The sequence below is a fragment of the Mandrillus leucophaeus genome, unplaced genomic scaffold (genome assembly GCF_000951045.1).
Source record: "Mandrillus leucophaeus isolate KB7577 unplaced genomic scaffold, Mleu.le_1.0 Scaffold1684, whole genome shotgun sequence".
NCBI lineage: Eukaryota > Metazoa > Chordata > Mammalia > Primates > Cercopithecidae > Mandrillus > Mandrillus leucophaeus.
The window spans coordinates 126,732-133,525 of NW_012101681.1; positions in this window are offsets into that span (position 1 = coordinate 126,732).

Below are 6,794 nucleotides of genomic sequence, written 5' to 3' on the forward strand. Positions count from 1 at the left end.
GACGGAGTCTCGCTCTGTCACCCAGGCTGGAGTGCAGTGGTGCGATCTCAGCTCACTGCAACCTCCGCGTCCCGGGCTCAAGCAATTCTCCTGCCTCAGCATCCTGAGTAGCTGGTATTACAGGAACCCACCACCACACCCAGCTAATTTCTGTATTTTTAGTAGAGACAGGGTTTCACCGTGTTAACCAGGATGGTCTCGAGCTCCTGACCTCGTGATCCCCCTCGGCCTCCCAAAGTGATGGGATTACAGGCATGAGCTACTGCGCAGGGCCAGATTTAAGTCTTTAATTCATTTTTATTTGATTTTTTGTATATGGAGAGAGATAGAGGTCTAGTAGTTTCGTTCTATATATGGATATCTAGTTTTTCCAGCACCATTTATTAAAGGGACTGTCTTTTCCCCAAAGTATATTCTTGGCAACTTTGTCAAAAATGAGTTCATTGTAGATGTATGGATTTATTTTAGGGTTCTCTATTCTGTTCCACTGGTCTATATGTCTCTTTGTATGTCAGTATCATGCTGTTTTGGTCGTTATACCTCTATAGTATAATCTGAACCAGGTAATTTGATTCCTCCAGTTTTGTTCTTTTTGCTTAAGATAGCTTTGGCTATTCTGGGTCTTTTGTGGTTTCATATACATTTTGGGATTGTTTTTTGTATTTCTGTAAAGAATGTCATTGGTATTTTGATGGGGATCACGTGAGATCTGTAGATTGCTTTGGGTGATAGGGACATTTTTAACAATATTGGTTCTTCCGATCCATTATAATAAAATATTTTTTCATTATTGGGTGTCTTCAATGTCTTTCATCAATATTTTATAATTTTCACTTTAGAAGACTTTCACTTTTTGGACAATTTGATTCCTAGACATTTCACTTTATTCATAGTTATTATCAATGGGATTACTTTCTTGATTTCTTTTTCAGATTATTCACTGTTGGTATATAAAAATGCTACTGATTTTTGTATGTTGACTTTATATCCTGCAACTTTATCAAATTTGTTTATCAGCTATAATAGGTTTTTTGGTGGAGTCCTTAGGTTTTATTGAAATATATATTCATATCATCTGCAAATAAGGATAATTTAAATTTTCTTTGCAATTTGGATGCCTTTTATTTCTTTTAGTTTTTGGAAAGTGGGTGTAAGATTGGTATTAGTTCCTCTTTAATTTCTTTTATTTCTTTTTCTTGTCTGAATGCTCTAGGTGGGACTTCCAGTACTATGTTGAATAACAGTGGTGAGAATGGGTATCCTTGTGTTCCAGATCTCAGAGGAAAGGCCTTCAGTTTTCCACCATTCATTATGATACTAGTTATGGACCTATCATATAAGGCTTTTATTATGTTAAGCTATGTTCCTTCTATACCCAGTTTTCTGATGTTTTTCACCAGAAAAAGATGTTGAATTTTGTTAAATTTTTTACAGCATCAATTAAAATAATCATATGGATTTTTTCCTTCATTCTATTGATATGATGTATCACATTGATTGATTGCCATATGTTGAACCATCCTTGCATTTCTGATATAAATCTCACTTGGTCATTGATATGGTTAGGCTTTGTGTCTCCACCCAAATCTCATCTTGAATTGTTATTCTCATAATCTGTATGTGTCAAGGGAGAGACCAGATTGAGGTAATTGAATCATGGGGCTGGCAGAGATAGGGGTTGTTCCCCTTGCTCTTCTCAGGATAGTGAGTTCTCATGAGATCTGACTGTTTTATAAGGGGCTCTTCACCATTCACACAGCATTTCTCCTTCCTGCCACCTTGTGAAGAAGGTGACTTGATTCCCCTTTGTCTTCCATCCTGATTGTAAGTTTCCTGAAGCCTCCCCTGCTATGCTAAACTGTGAGTCAATTAAACCGTTTTCCTTTATAAATTACCCAGTCTCGAGCAGTTCTTTACAGCAGTATGAAAATGAACCAGTACAGTCATGACGAATGATCTTTTTAATGTGCTGAATTCGGTTTGCTAGTATTTTTTGAGAATTTTTCCATTAATATTGATCAGTGACATCAGCCTGTAGTTTTATTTATTAATTTATTTTGATGTCTTTGTCTGGTTTTGGTATCAGAGTAATACCAGCCTTGTAGAATAAATTGGGAAGTATTCTCTTCTTTATTTTTTGGAAAGTGTGAGTAAGGTTGGTATTAGTTCCTCTTTAAGTGTTTGGTATAATTCTGCAGTAAAGAATTTGGTCCTAAGATTTTCTTTGCTTGGAGAATTCTTATTGTGGTTTTGATCTCATTAGTTATGGTCTGTTCAGGTTCTGTATTTTTTATGATTCAATCTTGGTAGGTTGTATGTGTCTAGGAATTTGTCCATTTCTTCTAGATTTTCTTAATTTATTGGCATATGGTTGCTCCTAGTAGCTACTAAATATCCTTTGAATTTCTGCTGTATCAGTTGTAATGTCTCCTTTTTCATCTTTAATTTTATTTATGTGGGTCTTTTTTTTTTTCTCTCAGTCTGGCTGGAGGCTTATCAGTTTGGTTTATCTTTTCCAAAAACCAATTTTTATTTCATTAATCTTTTGTATTGTTTTTTGGTTTCAATTTTATTTATCTGTGCTCTGATCTTCATTATTTCTTTTCTTCTCCTAATTTGGGGTGTGGTTGGCTCTTCCTTTTTAGTTCTTTAAGATGTATTGTAAGATTGTTTATTTGAAGTTTTTCTTCTCTTTTGATGTAGGCACTTATATCTATAAACTTTCTTCTTAGTACTGTTTTTGCTGTATCTGTAGGTTTTGGTATGTTGTGTTTCCATTTTTTTGTCAAGAACATTTTCAATTTTCTTCTTAATTTTTTCTCATACAATGGTCATTCAGGAGCATATATTGTTTAATTTCCATGTGTTTGTATAGTTTTGAAAATTACTCCTTATTAATTTCTAGTTTCATTCCACTGTGGTCGGATAAGATGCTTAATATTATTTCATTGTTTTTAAAAATATTTTAAGACTTGTTTCATGACCTAATATATTGTCTATCCTTGAAAATGATTCACGTGCTGAGGAAAAGAATGTGTATTCTGCAGACATTGGATGAAATGTTCTAAAAATACCTGTTAGGGTCCATTTTTTTTCCTACAGTACAGATTAAATCTAATGTTTCATTGTTAATTTTCTGTCTGGAAAAAATCTGTCCAATCCTGAGAGTGGGATGTTGAGGTCTCCAGTTATTGTTATATTGAGGTCTATCTCTCTTTTCAGCTCTAATAATATTTGCTCTATATGTCTGAGTGCTCCAGTGTTGTATGCACATGTATTTACAATTGTTACACTCCATTGCTGATTTTACCCTTTTACTATTATACGGTGATGTCTTGTTCCCTTCTTATAGTTTTTGTCTTGAAATCTGTTTTGTTTCATATGAGTAAAGCTATTCCTATTCTTTTTTGGTTTCCATTGGCATGAAATATATTTTTTCATCCTTTTATTTTCTCTTTATAGGAGAAGTATGTTCTTATAGGCAACAGATCAATGGGTCTTATATTTTTAATCCATTCAGCCAGTCTATGTCTTTTTGTTGGATACTTCAGTCCATTTACATTCAATATTTTATTAATAAGTAAGAACTTACTCCTGTCATTTTATTTGTTTTCTGGGGTGTGTGTGTGTGTGTGTGTGTGGTCTCCTCTTCCTTCTTTTCTTCCTTCCTGTCTTCCATTTAGTGAAGGAAATTTTCTCTGGCCGTGTGATTTAATTTCTTCCTTTTTATTTTTATTTTTTGTGTGTGTCTGGTGTACGTTTTCTGATTTGAGAATATCATGAGGCTTGCAGATACTATCTTATAATCCACTATTTTAAACTGTTAACAACATCACTTGCATGAATAAACAACAAAGCAAGAAAAAAACTAATAAAAGCTCTACATTTTAATATCATCCCCCCAACTTTTTGTTCTTTCTATCTTGTACTATCCATGTCTCGAGAAGTTGTTCTGGTTATTATTTTTGATTGGTTCATCTTGTAGTCTTTCTTAAGATAATAGTTTACATGCCACAGTTTAGTGTTATAATGTACAGTGTTTTTCTGTTTACTTACTGTTTTTTGATGAGTTTTGTACCTTCAGATGATGTCTAATTGCTCATTTTCTTTCTATTTGAAGCACTTTCTTTAGCAATAAGACAGGTCTGGTGTTGATAAAAACCCTCGGCTTTTGTTTGTCTGGGAAAGTCTTTATTTCTCCTTCCTGATTGACAGATATTTTTGCGAGACAAAATATTCTAAGGTAAATTTTTTTTCTTTCAGCATTTTAAATATATCATGCCACTCTCTTCTGACCTGTAAGGATTCCACCAAGATGTCTGCTGCCAGATATACTGGAGTTCCATTGTATGTTTATTTGTTTCTTTACTCTTGCTGTTTCAGGCACACCAGTCAGACATAGATTCAGTCTCTTCACATAGTCCCATATTTCTTGGAGGCTTTGTTCGTTTCTTTTTACTTTTTTCCCTAAACTTCTCTTCTCGCTTCATTTCATTCATTTGATCTTCAATCACTGATATCCTTTCTTCCAGTTGATTGAATTTGTTGCTGAAGCTTGTGCATTCGTCACATAGTTCTCGTGCCATGGTTTTGAGCTCCATCAGGTCTTTTAAGGACTTCTTTACACTGATTATTCTAGTTAGCCATTCATCTAATCTTTTTTAAGGTTTTTAGCTTCTTTGCCATGGGTTCGAACTTCCTCCTTTAGCTCGGAAAAGTTTGATCGTCTGAAGCCTTCTCTCAACTCGTCAAAGTAATTCTCCATCCAGCTTTGTTCCATTGCTGGCGAGGAGCTGCATTCCTTTGGAGGGCGAGAGGCACTCTGACTTTTAGAATTTTCAGCTTTTCTGCTCTGTTTTTTCCCCATCTTTGTGGTTTTATCTACCTTTGTTCTTTGATGATGGTGACATACAGATGGGGTTTTGGTGTGGACGTCCTTTCTGTTTGATAGTTTTCCTTCCAACAGTCAGGACCCTCAGCTGCAGGTCTGTTGGAGTTTGCTGGAGGTCCACTGCAGACCCTGATTGCCTCGGTATCAGCAGCAGATGCTGCAGAACAGCGAATATTGCTGAACGGTAAATGTTGCTGCTTGATTGTTTTGCTGGAAGCTTTGTCTCAGGGGGTACCTGGCCATGTGAGGTGTCAGTCTGACCCTACTGTGTGGTGCCTCACAGTTAGTCTACTCCAGGGTCAGGGACCCACTTGAGGAGGCAATCTGTCCATTCTCAGATCTCAAACTCCATGCTGGGAGAACTCTCTTCAAAGCTGTCAGACAGGGACGTTTAAGTCTGCAGAGGTTTCTGCTGCCTTTTGTTTGGCTATGCCCTGACCCCAGAGGTGGAGTCTACAGAGGCAGGTAGGCCTCCTTGAGCTGCCGTGGGCTCCACCCAGTTTGAGTTTCTGGGCTGCTTTTTATTCACCTAGTGAAGCCTCAGCAATGACGGGTGACTCTCCCCCAGCCTTGATACTGCCTTGCAGTTGAATCTCAGACTCCTGTAGCACCGTAATTATTGAGGGTGAGGTAAATCACTATTTAAAAGATCAAAACTTATGTATTTGATTTTAAAAACGCTTGCACTCATGTACTTAGGCATTCTGTAATACGGTAATTCATGAACACATGCTTGCTGTGTGAGCATGCATGGGGATATGCACATTCTATGACATATTGAATATTTACACAGGTTGTACCCTAAATTAAAAGTAACCATATAGTAGTAATTGAATAGAATTAACTATCATTTCCCTTATTTATTTAAAAAATAAAACAGCACAAAGAATGGAATAGAGACTTATTTGACAGCATTAAGTGGCAGGTGAGTCACAATAAAAATATTTTAAAAAGAAATTGTTGGTTAGAAAGTTAAAACATGGTGGGGGCGAAGCAAGATGCCAAATAGGAACAGCTCCAGTCTCCAGCTCCCAGAGCGAGTGACACAGAAGACAGGTGATTTCTGCATTTTCAACTGAGGTACTGGGTTCATCTCACTAGGGAGTGCCAGACAATTGGTGCTGGTCAGCTGTTGCAGCCCGACCAGCAAGAGCTGAAGCAGGGCGAGGCATCACCTCACCTGGGAAGCGCAAGGGGGATGGGAATCCCTTTTCCTAGCCAGGGGAACTGAAACACACAACACCTGGAAAATCGGGTAACTCCCACCCCAATACTGTGCTTTAAGCAAACGGGCACACGAGGAGATTATATCCCACACCTGGCCGGGAGGGTCCCACGCCCATGGAGTCTTCCTCATTGCTAGCACAGCAGTCTGCGTTCTAATGGCAAGGCAGCAGCGAGGCTGGGGGAGGGGCGCCCGCCATTGCTGAGGCTTAAGTAGGTAAACAAAGCCCTGGGAAGATCCAACTCGGTGGAGCTCACAGCAGCTCAAGGAGGCCTGCCTGTCTCTGTAGACTCCACCACTGGGGACAGGGCACAGCTAAACAACAACAACAACAACAACAAAAAGCAGAAGAAACCTCTGCAGATGCAAACGACTCTGTCTGACAGCTTTGAAGAGACCAGTGGATCTCCCAACACGGAAGTTGAGATCTGAGAAGGGACAGATTGCCTGCTCAAGTGGGTCCCTGACCCCTGAGTAGCCTAACTGGGAGATATCCTCCACTAGAGGCAGACCAACACCCCACACCTCACATGGGGGAGTACACCCCTGAGAGGAAGCTTCCAAAGCAAGAACCAGACAGGTACACTCTCTGTTCAGCAGTATTCTATCTTCTGCAGCCTCTGCTGCTGACACCCAGGCAAACAGGGTCTGGAGTGGACCTCAAGCAATCTCCAACAG